The 14499-nt window shown below is 48.2% G+C and overlaps 1 pseudogene; it reads left to right on the forward strand.

Annotated features, from left to right (window-relative positions):
• Positions 1-5964: 5964 nt before the first annotated feature.
• On the forward strand, positions 5965-6100 carry LOC139279216 (U1 spliceosomal RNA; annotated as a pseudogene).
• Positions 6101-14499: the final 8399 nt, after the last annotated feature.

Genomic DNA, 14499 nt, shown 5'->3' on the forward strand with positions numbered 1-14499 from the left:
TGCTGTAACAGGAGGCGGCCGTACAGCCAGGAAAAAGTGGTCGTAAAAGAGCGGCTTGAGGGAGGAGTCGCCCAGAAAGGAAGGTAAGTTTTACTCTTTATTTATTTCTGCCTGCTTTCATTAGTTTTAAGAGTGGGGAAGTGTGTGTGTGGGTCGGAGAAGTTTTCGTTATTTGTTGTTCCTTCCCATTTTTTTTTTCTAGCATGTCGGCAGCCTTCCGTGGGGGAAATACAGTCGGCCTCCTGAGCTCCCGCCCGAGGAGGAGTGTGCAATGCCACTTTTTACTGCTGCTCTCTCAGCTTTGGGCATAAAAACTGAACTTAGGACTTTGAGGCTGTGCCTAACGCCCGGCGTTAAAAATCAGCGCTCAGGCGGTGACACCGCCTCAAAAACGGCCATAACCAATTTTGCCCCCCAAGCTCTCAGTGAAGTAAAGCTTTCCTATGTCATATCACAACAGGTCAGGCAGTATCTGTGGAGAGAAAAACAGAGTTAACGTTTCGTGGCGATGACCCTTCACTAAAAACAGATTGCTGTTTGTGGGAGCTTGCTGTGCACAAATTGGCTGCCGCATTTCCTACATTACAACAGTGACTACACTCCAAAAGTGCTTCATTAAGCTGTAAAGTGCTTTGGGACGTACTGACCCTTCACTAAAACAGAGCTTTCCTATGTCATTTGCAGCGTTCAACCATGTCCCCTTGTTCTGGTAACCTGACTGAGCATTTACATCCCTAAGCCTTATTCATTTCAATATCTCCATCCTTTTCCCTTTCAGTTGTCCTCTCGCCAGTGAAAGAAAGAACTTGCATTTATATAGCATCCTTTCACGGCCTCAGGACGTGCCAAAGCGCTTTCCAGCCAATGAAATACTTTTGGAGAGTGGTCACCATTGTAATATAGGAAACGCGGCAGCCAATTTGCGCACAGCAAACTCCCACAAACAGCAATGAAATAAATGATCAAATCATCTGCTTCTTTTTTAGATTTTGGTTGAGGGATAAATATTGGCCAGGACACCAGGGAGACCTCCCCTGCTCTTCTTCGAACAGTGCCGTGGCATCTTTTACGTGCACCTGAGAGGACAGGCTTCGGTTTAACGTCTCATCCGAAAATGAGAAATGTCCCAGTTCTGTAAATCTATCCCAGTCAGAAAAGCTGAGATAGGTAACTCTGTGCATGTGAATTACAGGCACATAGCTGTATCCTACTAATTCTGTGACAAAGTGCATTTTGACTCCAATGTGCCTTTCATGCTAAACCTTTTAAAAAGAAAAAGAAAAGAAAAACTTGCATTTCCATGGCGCCTTTCACAACCTTAGTACGTCCCAAAGTGCCTTACAGCTAATGAAGTACTTTTGGAGTGTAGTCACTGTTGTAATGTAGGAAATGCGGCAGCCAATTTGCGCACAGCAAGTTCCCACAAACAGCAATCTGTTTTTAGTGAAGGGTCATCGCCACGAAACGTTAACTCTGTTTTCCTCTCCACAGCTGCTGCCTGACCTGCTGAGATTTCCAGCAGTCTCTGTTTTTAGTGATGTTGATTGAGGGATAAATATTGGCTAGGACACTCGGGATAACTCCCCTGCTCTTCTTCAAAATAGTGCCATGGGATCTTTCACACCCACCTTAGAGGGAATACAGGGCTTCAGTTTAACATCTCATCTGAAAGACAGCACCTCCGACAACACAGCATTCCCTAAGTCTCTGGAGTGAGACTTGAACACACCACCTTCTGACTCTGAGGCGAGAGTGCTAACCACTGAGCCACAGCTGACAAACAGGACTACACCGTGCAGTCAATCCATGTGGCAAATGAGTTGCCTACACATGAGCCCAGCACAGTCCATTGCTATTGTGGCTCATTGTGCTGTGTTCAGTGCACCGTCTGTCAAGGTATAGTGAGCATTTGTTATTTATATGGTCTGACAAGAAGCATTGCACAAATGTGGTTACTCAGTCCCTTATGTGAACATCTAACATCAAGGAATCTGCTAACCGTCTTCAAATTTCTAAATATTGTAGCAGAGACAATACAAGAGAATGGGAGGAATTGATGGATTGTCTGAATTACTCGCACCTTTGTAATACATTGTGTACACAGGAAGGCAGCGGGGAGAGAGTGTGGACTATGTCATGGGTGTGTACTAATTATTTTCTACTTCATGTTTGTCTCTGCTGATACCGTATTGCAACCAAGGATGAAGTGTGGTTATTAAAGCTGCTTTTTGTTCAATTACAATGTGGTGTTTGAATATATCCTGACGGTGTACAATGCAGTGTGATGGGGTTTTTTAAACCCCGAGTCATGCTTGGTTTTATGATTTTATGATTTTAATCAATTGTTTGTTAGACCTGCTATGGAAGCACACACTGGGGGTGATGGGCGCGGGGGAAGGGGGGAGGGGGGGTGTAGGGGGCGCAGGTGTAGGGGGCTGGTCCCTTGCGGGGGAGGGTGCGTGGCGGGGGTGGTTCCTCTGAACAACAAGCTTGCTATGTGGTTGCACCTCATGCACCGAGGGAATGTTTTACATGGTTTCTGCAAAGTAGCTGATATGTCCTTACTATACAGTATAAATGCACACGAGGCCCATACTTGAGAGAAGGTCACTCTGTGACCAGTTACCTTTATTACCAAGACCTCAAGTGATGAAGGTGGGTGGAGCTTCCCCTTTTATACCTGAAGGTCCAGGTTAGGAGTGTCTCCCACAAGATCACCCCTTGTGGTCAATGTCCTCAAGGTGTACAACTTAGGTCAGCTTATACATGGGTTACAATGATAGTTGAATACATGACATCACCTCCCTCCCAAAGTCTTATTGGGATCACAGGTTGAGTCTCTCTGGTGGTTTACGCTCCCTTGTAGAGCGCCTGAGTTGGGGCTCCGGTTGTTGGGTGCTGGCCTGAGTGTCTGCTGTTTGCGGTGCCTCAGGCCTGTCCGGACTTCCCGCAGTGACTGGGCTCTCCTCCACTTGGTTCCGGTGTTCGGTCACCTGTGGTGGAGTGAACTCTACATCATGTTCTTCCTCTGCTTCTTCTATGGGGTTGATGAACCTCCTTTTTGTTTGATCCACGTGCTTGCGGCAGTTTTGTCCATTGGTAAGTTTAACTACCAAAACCCTATTCCCCTCTTTGGCAATCACAGTGCCTGCAAGCCATTTGGGCCCTGCAGCGTAATTAAGGACAAAAACAGGGTCATTGACATCAATACATCGCGCCCTCGCATTCCTGTTATGGTAGTCACATTGTGACTGACGCCTGCTCTCAACAAATTCTTTCATAGTGGGGTGTATAAGGAATATCCGGGTTTTGAGCGTCCTTTTCATTAGCAGCTCTGCGGGTGGAACCCATGTGAGTGAGTGTGGTCGGGATCTATTGGCCAACAGGAGGCGTGATAAGCGGCTTTGTAGAGAACCCCCTTGGACTCTGAGCATCCCCTGTTTGATTATCTGCACTGCTCGTTCCGCCTAGCTGTTTGAGGCCAGCTTGAATGGTGCCGTTCTGACATGGTTGATTCCATTGCCTGCCATGAAGTCCTGGAATTCAGTGCTTGTGAAGCATGGCCCATTGCTGCTGACCAAAACATCTGGTAGACCATGGGCGGCGAACATTGCCCATAGACATTCTACCGTGGCAGAGAATGTGCTGGAATTTAAAATGGCACACTCAATCCATTTGGAGTAGGCGTCTACTACAACCAAAAACATTTTTCCCATGAAAGGACCTGCGTAGCCCACATGAATGCATGACCATGGCTTGGCAGGCCAGGACTAGGGGCTAAGGGGGGCTTCCCTGGGTGTGTTGCCCAGCTGAGCACACGTGTTGCACCTGCGAACACAAAGTTCCAGGTCTGCATCTGTCCCTGGCCACCAAACGTGTGACCTGGCAATTGCCTTCATCATGACAATGCCCGGGTGCTCATTGTGAAGTTCTCTGATAAACACCTCTCTGCCCATCTGGGGCATAACTACTCGGTTTCCCCACAGTAGGCAATCGGCCTGAATCGAGAGTTCATCCTTGCGCCTATGAAACAGTTTAAATTCCTCAGGGCATGCCCTGTACGTGACTGCCCAGTCCCCATTCAGGACACATTTCTTAACTAAAGACAGTAGCGGGTCTTTATTTGTCCAGACTTTAATCTGACAGGCTGTCACGGGTGAGCCTTCACTTTCGAAAGCTTCAACAGCCATGACCATCTCGGCATCATGCTCAGTTGCCCCCTCAGTGATGGCTAGTGGGAGCCTGCTGAGTGCATCAGCGCAGTTTTCAGTGCCCGGTCTGTGCTGAATTGTGTAGTCATAGGCGGCTAACATAAGTGCCCACCTCTGTATGCGGGCCGATGCGTTCACATTTATGGCCTTGTTGTCGGCCAAAAGGGACGTTAGGGGTTTGTGATCTGTCTCCAGCTCAAATTTCCTGCCAAACAGGTACTGGTGCATTTTTTTTACTGCATAAACACATGCTAGCGCTTCCTTTTCTACCATCCCGTAGCCCCTTTCTGCCTGGGACAGATATCTGGAGGCATAAGCTACCGGCTATAACTGACCATTGGCATTCACATGCTGCAACACATACCCGACCCCATAGGACGACACATTGCACGTTAAAACAAGTTTCTTACACGGGTCATACAACGGTAACAGATTGTTGGAGCATAACAAATTGCGTGCTCTATCAAAAGTCCTTTCCTGGCTGTCCCTTTAGACCCAATCGATACCTTTGCGTAGGAGCACGTGTAGCAGCTCTAACAGCCTGCTCAATTTGGGAAGAAAGTTACCAAAATAGTTCAGGAGCCCCAGGAACGAACGCAGCTCCATCGTATTATGGAGTCTGGGTGCTCTCTGGATCACTTCTGTTTTGGACGCAGTAGGTCTGATCCCGTCTGCTGCTACCCTCCTCCCCAGGAATTCTACCTCTGGAGCTAAGAAGACGCACTTCGCCTTTTTCAGTCGCAGCCCTACCCGGTCCAGTCTGCGTTGCACCTCCTCCAGGTTGTGGAGGTGTTCTTCAGTATCATGACCCGTGATGAGGATGTCGTCTTGAAAAACCATCGTCCTTGGAATCGACTTGAGGAGGCTTTCCATATTTCACTGAAAGATCGCGGCAGCCGAACAAATCTCGAACGGACATCTGTTGTACTCAAACAACTCCTTGTGTGTTGTGATGGTGGTCAGCTTCTTTGACTCACTCGCCAGCTCCTGGGTCATGTAAGCTGAGGTCAGGTCTAAATTTGAAAAAGGTTTGCCACCGGATAGCATCGCAAAGAGGTCCTCCGCTCTCGGTAGCGGGTACTGGTCTTCGAGTGACACCCGATTGATGGTGGCCCTGTAATCATCACATATCCTGACCGACCCATCCGCCTTGACTATCGGGTTCGCCCAGTCACTGAATTCGACTGGCGAACTGATGCCTTCCCTCAGCAGGCAGTCCAATTCGCCTTCTATCTTTTCCCGCATCATGTATGGCACCGCTCTGGCCTTGTGGTGTACTGGCCTGGCGTCCGGGTTTATGCTAATCACTACCTCGGCCCCCATGAAAGTGCCGATGCCGGTTTGAAATAATGAGTCAAATTTGTCCAGGACCTGTGAGCATGATACTCGCTCCACAGAAGAAACTGCATTGACATCGCCCCATTTCCAGTTCATGACAGCAAGCCAACTCCTCCCCAGTAGTGCGGGAACATCCCACGGGTCAATCCAGAGTGGCAACCAGTTCTCCGAATCTTTGTGGGTCACGACTACCGTGGCGCTGCCTAGCACCGGAATGATCTCCTTTGTATATGTCCGTAGCTGTGCGTCAATCGGCAATAATTTTGGCCTTCAGGCCTTGGACACCCACAACCTTTCGAACTGTTTGATACTCATCAGGGACCGGCTGGCCTCCGTTTCTAGGTCCATTAATACTGGGATGCCATTGAGGGGCACTTTCATCATTATCGGTGGCGTCCTGGTGTATGAACTGTATATACTCACCTGGCAGGGGAGTAACCATGATCAAGAATTTGTATTCTCCCAGGATGAGGCTAGCCCATTGCACTTCGGGTGTGCTGACACCTGCGATGTCCGCAAATGCGGGATACTCGACTACAAAATTTATGTGCTCCACATGAACTCGCTGAACTTCAGCTTCCAGTGATTTCCCCCAGTATTCATTTAGCCTCGTTGGGCTTACATCGGGCCCATCCTCCTCGTACATCAACTTGGCTGCAGGCTTCCTGCACATACATGCCAAGTGACCACTGACGTTGCAGTTTCTGCAGGTATATTGCTGATACCTGCAAGCTCTGGCTGGGTGTTTACCTCCATACCTCCAACATGAGCTGGAGGCCCCGTTATTGGAAACAAAAGGTCCATTACCAGTCAATCGTCTCTGACTGTCTCCGTGACTGTCCTTAAGCGCACCATTAACAGGTGTTGATGGCCCCATTACTGGCCACATTGTCCATTGCGATGGCATGAATCGCCGTTCAGCTAGCCATTGTCTCTGTTGAATTCCCCCTTTGGGTTCGACTACATGCTGGGGCATGTCCGATTGCCCTTGTCTGCTTAGAGAATTGTGTGCCGCGTTAACAATGTTGACTCCCTGGTCGTTTGCCGCATTTGAGCCAAGATTTTTGTCATACATTATTCAGATCTCTTCCTCCCCTGAGATAATTGTCTGGGCTATCAGAGCCGCTGCTTCCAAGGTCAAGTCTTTGGTCTCAGTCAGTTTCCTGAAAACCCCAGCGTGCCCGATGCCCTCAATAAAAAAGTCTCGCAGCATCTCCGCTCTGCATGCATCTGGGAACTTACATAGGCTCGCCAGTCACCGGAGGTCTGCCACGAAGTCTGGAACGCTTTGCCCTTCTCGCCGCCGGTGCGTGTAAAACCGGTGTTTCACCATGTGCATGCTGCTCACCGGTTTAAGGTGTTCCCCGATCAACTTACTGAGCTCTTCGAACATCTTGTCCGCCGGCTTCTCTGGCACTAGAAGATCCTTCATCAGGGAGTACGTTCTGAATCCTCAAACCATCAGGAGATGAGCTCTGCGTTTGTCGGCCAAATCCTGTCCCAACCATTCCTTATTGACAAAACTTTGCTGTCATCTCTCAATAAAATCGTCCCAATCATCACAAACACAGTACCTCTCTTCTGTGCTGCTAGTGGCCATGCTTGCGTGCTTTAAATCCCAGTTTCTCGTCGCCAATGATATGTCCTTACTATACAGTATAGATGCACACAAGGCCCATACTTGAGAGAAGGTCACTCTGTGACCAGTTACCTTTATTACCCAAGACCTCAAGTGATGAAGGTGGGTGGCGCTTCCCCTTTTATACCTGAAGGTCCAGGTTAGGAGTGTCTCCCACAAGATCACCCCTTGTGGTCAATGTTCTCGAGGTGTACAACTTTGGTCAGCTTATACATGGGTTACAATGAAGTTGAATAAATTACAGTAGCAATACGAATGCTGTAATTAAACCTGGAATTAAAAAGCTAGTATCAGTAACAGTGACCATGAAACTGCCAGATTGTCGTAAAAACCCATCTGGTCAACTAGTATCCATTCGGGGAGGAAATTTGCCGCTCTTACCCAGTCTGGCCTATATGTGACTCCAGACCCACAGCAAGGTGGTTGACTCTTAACTGCCCCCTGAAATGGCCTAGCAAGCCACTCAGTTGTACTAAACTGCTACGACAAAGTCACTCTGGGAGTAACTTGAAGAAGGCAGCTCACCACCACCTTCTCGAGGGTAATTAGGATGGGCAATAAATGCCAGCCTTGCCAGCGATGCCCACATCCCGTGAACGAATAACAAAGAAACTGCCCTCCCTGAACTTGTAACCGAATTCTAAGTGCTGTGTCGCCTACAGTTTGAAAGCATGAGCGCTGACAATTATATGGACAAAAAGCTCAGTTCAAAGTTGTTGTTTTCTGCGATCTGTTTCCCATCCCTCCCATCACCCCTGCCCTCATCGACATAAGAACATAAGAATTAGGAGCAGGAGTAGGCCATTCGGCCCCTCGAGCCTGCTCCGCCATTCAATGAGATCATGGCTGATCTTTGGCCTCAACTCCACTTTCCTGCACTCCTGCACTTTCCTCTCACATCCCTTGATCCCTTAATATTCAAAAATCTATCGATCTCTGTCTTGACTATACTCAATGACTGAGCCTCCACAGCCCTCTGGGGTAGAGAATTCCAAAAGGTTCACCACTCTCTGAGTGAAGAAGCTTCTCCTCATCTCAGTCCTTATCCAAGAGCTCCATGCTCCCAGCACATTGACTTTCTAAAATTCCTTGTCCTCATCTTCAAATCCATCATGGCCTGGTCCCACCCCACCCCTGCAACACTTTCCAGCCCTATGTCCCAGCTAATGACCTCTGCCCTCCTCCTATACCACTGGTAGCTCAATTCCCTTTCTGATCCTCTTCCCCCCTCCTTCAAACAACTCATCAAATCCCACCTCTTTGATGGTTCCCCCAGTCACCTTCCCTATCTTTGTTTTGATTCTCTGCTTGTTGACCACTGCCTTCCCCTTCCCTGCTCCTGGTAATGCTCCTCGAGACCCTTTGATTTGTGAAATTATGTGAGTGTAAGTTATCGGTGGGCTATTAGTAAATTAAACATGATTTCACATTAAAGTGGATCGGAATTTGAGGTCTTACGTACAAAAGAAAAGCAGCAGGTAAAAGTTAATAGGACACAGATGTGGCTCACAACTGTTAAAGATAAATATTCCTAATGGCATCTTGGCCTTTGTTGCTTGAGGGTTGGAGTACAAGAGTAAGGAGGTCTTCCTACAATTGTACAGGGCCTTGGTGAGACCATACCTGGAGTACTGTTTACAGTTTTGGTCTCCTTATTTAAGGAAGGATATACTTGCTTTGGAGGCGATGCAACGAAACTTCACTAGATTGATCCCTTGGCTGATTGATCCCCGTTTTTCGGATGAGATGTTAAACTGAGGCCCCGTCTGCCCTCTCATGGGATCTAAAAGAACCCATGGCACTATTTTGAAGAAGAGCAGGGGAATTTTCCCCGGTGTCCCCACCAATATTTATCCCTCAATCAGCATAACAAAAAAAAAAACAGATTATCGGGTCATTATCACAGTGCTGTTTGTGGGAGCTTGCTGTGCACAAGTTGGCGGCCGCGTTTCCCACATTACAACAGTGACCACACTCCAAAAGTACTTCATTGGCTGTAAAATGCTTTGAGATGTCCAGTGGTCATGAAAGGTGCTATATAAATCCAAGTCTTTCTTTCTTTTTTCTTCATGAGAGGGTTGTAATATGAGGCGTGATTGAGTAGATTGGGCCTATGCTCTCTGGAGTTTAGGAGAATGAGAGGTGATCTCATTGAACATATAAGATTCTGAGGGGGATTGACAGAGTAGATGCTGAGAGGTTGTTTCCCCCGGGCTGGAGAGTCTAGAACCAGGGGGCATAGTCTCAGGATAAGGGGCCAGCCGTTTAAGACCGAGTAGAGGAGGAATTTCTTCACTCAGAGGGCTGTGAACCTTTGGAATTCTCTACCCCAGAGGGCTGTGGATGCTCAGTCGTTGAGTATATTCAAGGCTGAGATCACTAGATTTTTGGACTCAGAGGAATCAAGGGATATGGGGAGAGAGGAGGAAAGTGGAGCTGAGGTCTGAAGGGTTAATAGTGGTAGTGCGAAATTGCTGTGCTTTAGAAAATGTACTATGTGACAGAATGAGATAAGCAATTGCGAAAAGGTCACAAGACGCTGATCAAGAAAGAAACCAATCACACCAGACACTGGCCAAAGATAAGGAAGTAAGCCGGCCAAAGATGAAAAAAACTCGTTGTGTAGATGCTTTTTGCAATGCCAGATATAGAAGCAGTGACATGTGACCTTTGCGGTTTACGACTTTAAATACTCATTTTTTGTAAGCCCAAATTGAGTTGTTGCCTGGTTGAGGGACCTACATACAACTCCCCTGATACCTTGTATTAATAAACTGTGTGTGTTTTCAACTCTCTAACGTAGTCTCGGAGTAGATTTATTTCTACCTCAGGGTTTTCCCCCAACAAGGTCGATGATCAGCCATGATCTTATTGAATGGCACTGCAGGCTCGAGGTGCCCTATTCCGGCTCCTAACTCTTAAGTTCTTAAGGAATTGATAAATAGGCACCAATCTCAGAGCATCAGTTCTATGTTAATATGTAAAAAGTTAAAAATCAGAAGTGCTGGTAACTTTTAAGCCTGGCGTTGAAAAGGGCTGCAATTGCACTGCACTTCATATGAAACACAAGCAGAGCGAGACTACCTTGTGGAGTTGGTCCCTCAGCATGTGATACATTGTGGGAAAGTCAGATCGTCAAACTGCTGCCACTTGACGCAAAGCTGGTTCTATAACTGGGCGATGACTGACAGCCTAGAAATGACCGCTTGCCGTATTAGCGTACAAACTATAAGCGTACAGACAGTAAAGTGTTTGTGACAAAAGCAAAATACTGCGGATGCTGGAAATCTGAAATAAAAACAGGAAAATGCTGGAAACACTCAGCAGGTGAGGCAGTATCTGTGCCGAGAGACACAGGGTTAACGCTTAGAAACATTAACTCTGTTTCTCTCTCTCCACAGATGCTGCCTGACTTGCTGAGTGTTAGAGCAACGTGTTAATTGTTTTATATGCAGACTATAGATATATTCTCTGTGTAGTCACTGTATAGTTGCATAAGATGAAGATGTTACCTGATGTACTATCAATAAGGTTTACACTGTGTATATACTACACTGGCACCACTAGAGGGTGCAACTGGTGGAGACCGGGGTTTCGTGCCCCTGTGGCAGAGGCTGTCCACCAGAGGGCACTGCGGTGGGAGACCTGAGGGTCATCTGCATAGGTGTACAGGGCCCAGTATAAAAGGCTGCCCATCATGCTTGTGCCTCACTCTGGAGTTACGAATAAAGGACCAAGGTCACTACAGTTTGAGTACAACACATTGCCTCATGGAATCATTCATAAATGCATTACAGACATAACATTAATGATATATTTTTTCCACTGTTTTAGAATACACGTTAAGTGCCAGCCGTGACTCAGTATGTCTCACTCTCGCCTCTGAGTCAGACGGTTGTGGGTACAAACCCGACTCCAGTGACTTGAGTACGTAAATCTAGGCTGACACTCCCAGTGCAGTGCTGAGGGAGTGCTGCACTGTCGGAGGTGCCGTTTTTCAGAAGAGGCGTTAAACCGAGGCCCCGTCTGCTCTCTCAGGTGGATGTAAAAGGCCCCATGGCACTTTTGGAAGAAGATCAGGGGAAGTTCTCTCAGTGTCCTGGGGCTAATATTTATCCCACAACCAACATCACGAAAAGGGTGGTAGAGACAGAAACCCTAATCACATTTAAAAAGTACTTGGAGTTGCACTTGAAGTGCCGTAACCTACAGGGCTACCGAGTGCTAGAAGGTGGGATTCGGCAGGGTAGCTCTTTTTTGACCGGCACGGACACGATGGGCAGAATTACTTTCTTCTGTGTCCTAATTTTCCTGAGGTTCTATGATCTCATTGTTGTTTGTGGGACCCTTCTGTATGCAAATTGGCTGCTGTGTTTCCTACATTTGAACAGTGTTTCTTTACGTTCTCTACTTATTTCTTAACCCTTTTTTCTTAAACAAGTTAAATAGTGGACTGTGGGGGATTGCCATATGAATGTGTTAAACCTTTATTGGCTAATGTCACCAACAGTAACCTCTAGGCTACAGTTCTGATTGTGCTTTGTGAGATTTACTGAATAATTTTCCAGCAGATCGTTTTTGGTCATTAATAAGGACAGTTGTATTTAGGAGGTGCCAACAGTTTTCATTTCTTCCTGTGTATGTGCTAATTGCATCCTTTTATAGAACAAACAAATATGGTCTTTGATCATCAATTGAGGAATGATGCTGAATCTACAAGTGTAGCTGCTTATCATCGCACGGTGAATCCTCTAGATAATTCAATATTTCATTTCGAAAAATGCTATTTTGTGTAGACAAAAATATTCAGTTAGAAACAGTGCAAGACTAGCCTTGCTCAATCTTGTTTGAGTTACTCAAGAGCTAGCCGGTCTTAGCATGGACTGAATTATCTGTTCGGTACTTTCCTATTGTCTCCTCTATTTATACCACATCACTACATGGCAAACAATGCGAGTGAAAGGGGTCGTTTTATATATTTGAGGGCCAGTCGTAGCACTCTTGCCACTCAGTCACAAAGGTTGTGGGTTCAAGTCCCACTCCAGAGATCTCAGGCGCAAAAATCTAGGCTGACACTTGCAGTGCAGTGTTGAGGGAACGGCGAGCAGCCTGGGAGCAGCGGGGAGGCCCCGACCTGCGTGAGAACACCAGTGGCAGGTCGGGGCCATAAAAGGAGGAGCGAGCAGCCTGGGAGCAGTGTGGAGGCCCCGGGAGCAGCGTGGAGGCATACAACTCCAGGGAGCAGCGCGAGCTGGTGCAGGAGGGTGACGGCAGCGGAGAGTGACGTCATCAAAGTCCAGGTCGGTGATTGGAGCGTGGGCAGATACAGCAGGAGCAGCGAGAGATTGTAGAGGGATGTGATCGGGGGCCCAGGAGAGGCGTGAGTTTGGGGCCAGGGGCCCAGGGGCAGCACGGGCCCAGCCCACACAGCGATATGTGTGCGCACTAAGTCCGTGCAGCAGAGCAGATCTCCAGTCACCCTGGGTAACCCTCGCCACTGGACCAAGACCTCGCTCTGTCAAGCCCGTGTGATGGCTGGTGTGCAATGGCCACCACACATTAAAAAAATCCACGCACAGGCATCTTCCACCCTTGAGAATGTAATTCAGGTCCTTCATTGAAACACCTGTGAACTCATCCTTTTTTGGCATGGAAGCAAGTCATCCTCGATATGAGGGACCACCTATGACTGACTGACTGAGTGCTGAGGGAGTCGGCTGTGGTAGTGGTGACCATGTCAGAGGTGCCTCACAGCTATTGTGGTAACATAGGAACAGGAGGAGGCCCCTCGAGAGCATGGCTGATCTGCGACATAACTCCACATACCCGCCTTTAGCCCACATCCCTTAATATCTTTCGGAATGTAGTCACTGCTGTAATGTAAGAAACGCAGCAAGCTCCCACAAACAGCAACATGATAACGACCAGAACATCTGTTTTTAGGATGCATATTTAATAAATCTGCATTCTAAAGAGCAAATGACTTTCATGTAATGCACAATCAGAGCACTAAGAGCAAACTAAACCCAGATGAGGGGCAGCATAAGGTTGGAAAAGTGAATTCACAGAATTTACGAATGACACCTTTGGCAAGTGACCATGCCGAACTAGACACATTCCCTATCTCTGTAACTTCCTGCAGCTCCACAGCCCTTCAAGAACTCTGCGTTCCTCTAATACTGGTCTCTTGGCGAACCCCTGATTTTCATCGCTCCACCATTGGCGGTCTAATCACTGAGCTCGGGAACTCCCTCCCTGAACCTCTCTGCCTCTTTACCTCTCTCTCCTGCGCTAAGACACTACTTAGAACCCAAACTCTTTCACTAGGCTTTTGGTCACCTGCCCTAATATCTCCTTCTGTGGCTCGGTGTCAAATTGTGTTTGATAATGCTCGTGTGAAGCACCTCGGGGTGTTTTACTACGTTAAAGGCAAGTTGTTGTTGTAGACAGAAAACCACCTGTCAACCTGTTAGTCCGGATCATCCCATGCTTGCTTCGGAAGCTCGTTCCAGAGGCTGGATCAAAATCCTGGCCACAGCAGCTGACTTTTGCCAGTTTCTTTTAGGTTACAATGGAGCCTGAAATTGCCCCTTTGCACAGGGCTAGTTAGCGCTGCCAGCCGGCGGTAATGGAGCGCTAATGAGTTAGCGCGCAGGCACGGCGGCCACATCAACCAACCCCCGGGGCTCCACCAACAAAAAGTGAATCGCGCCATGGCCCACGATTAGCTCACTGGCATGCGCGCCGACCCCTTGGCGCCCCTCGGGGGAAATTGCCCCGCGGGACCCGGTGTCGGCGCGAAGCGATGCCACCGACAGATTCTCGGTGCGTGAAGCTGTGGTGGCTGAGGCGCCCCGGCCGCTCTTAAAGGGGAGGTGGTCGCGCAACCGGCCGCCATCTTTTTTTCTGTCAGCTGACTTTTCGGTCAACCTGCAGACCGACACCCTCTCTTGGGTGCCAGGCTGCTGACTCAGCGAAACCCTCCCCGGTGGCCCAGTGGATGGCACTAAAGAGGCTGCAGAGTTAGCCGCGGCACTCTCCGTTAAACGAAGGGGAGGGACGTGATGAGTTGAGCGCCGCGCAAAGGCCGGGGCGTCGCCAGAGGGACGCTCCGTAACCACAGGCAGCATCTCTTTTTTATCAAAGAGCCCAAATCCGCGACGGGGCCTGTGCTTCCCGAGCTGGTGCAAAAAAGTAATTACTTTTAGCGAAATGACCGCTCCAGACCCAGCGTGGGGCAATTTTGTCCACACGGTCTCTCCGTGCAGCTTCATGGGGCTGGATAGTCGTTGGCATGCCCTGATTGAACAG

Source organism: Pristiophorus japonicus, chromosome 13, assembly GCF_044704955.1.
Source record: "Pristiophorus japonicus isolate sPriJap1 chromosome 13, sPriJap1.hap1, whole genome shotgun sequence".
NCBI classification, from domain to species: domain Eukaryota; kingdom Metazoa; phylum Chordata; class Chondrichthyes; family Pristiophoridae; genus Pristiophorus; species Pristiophorus japonicus.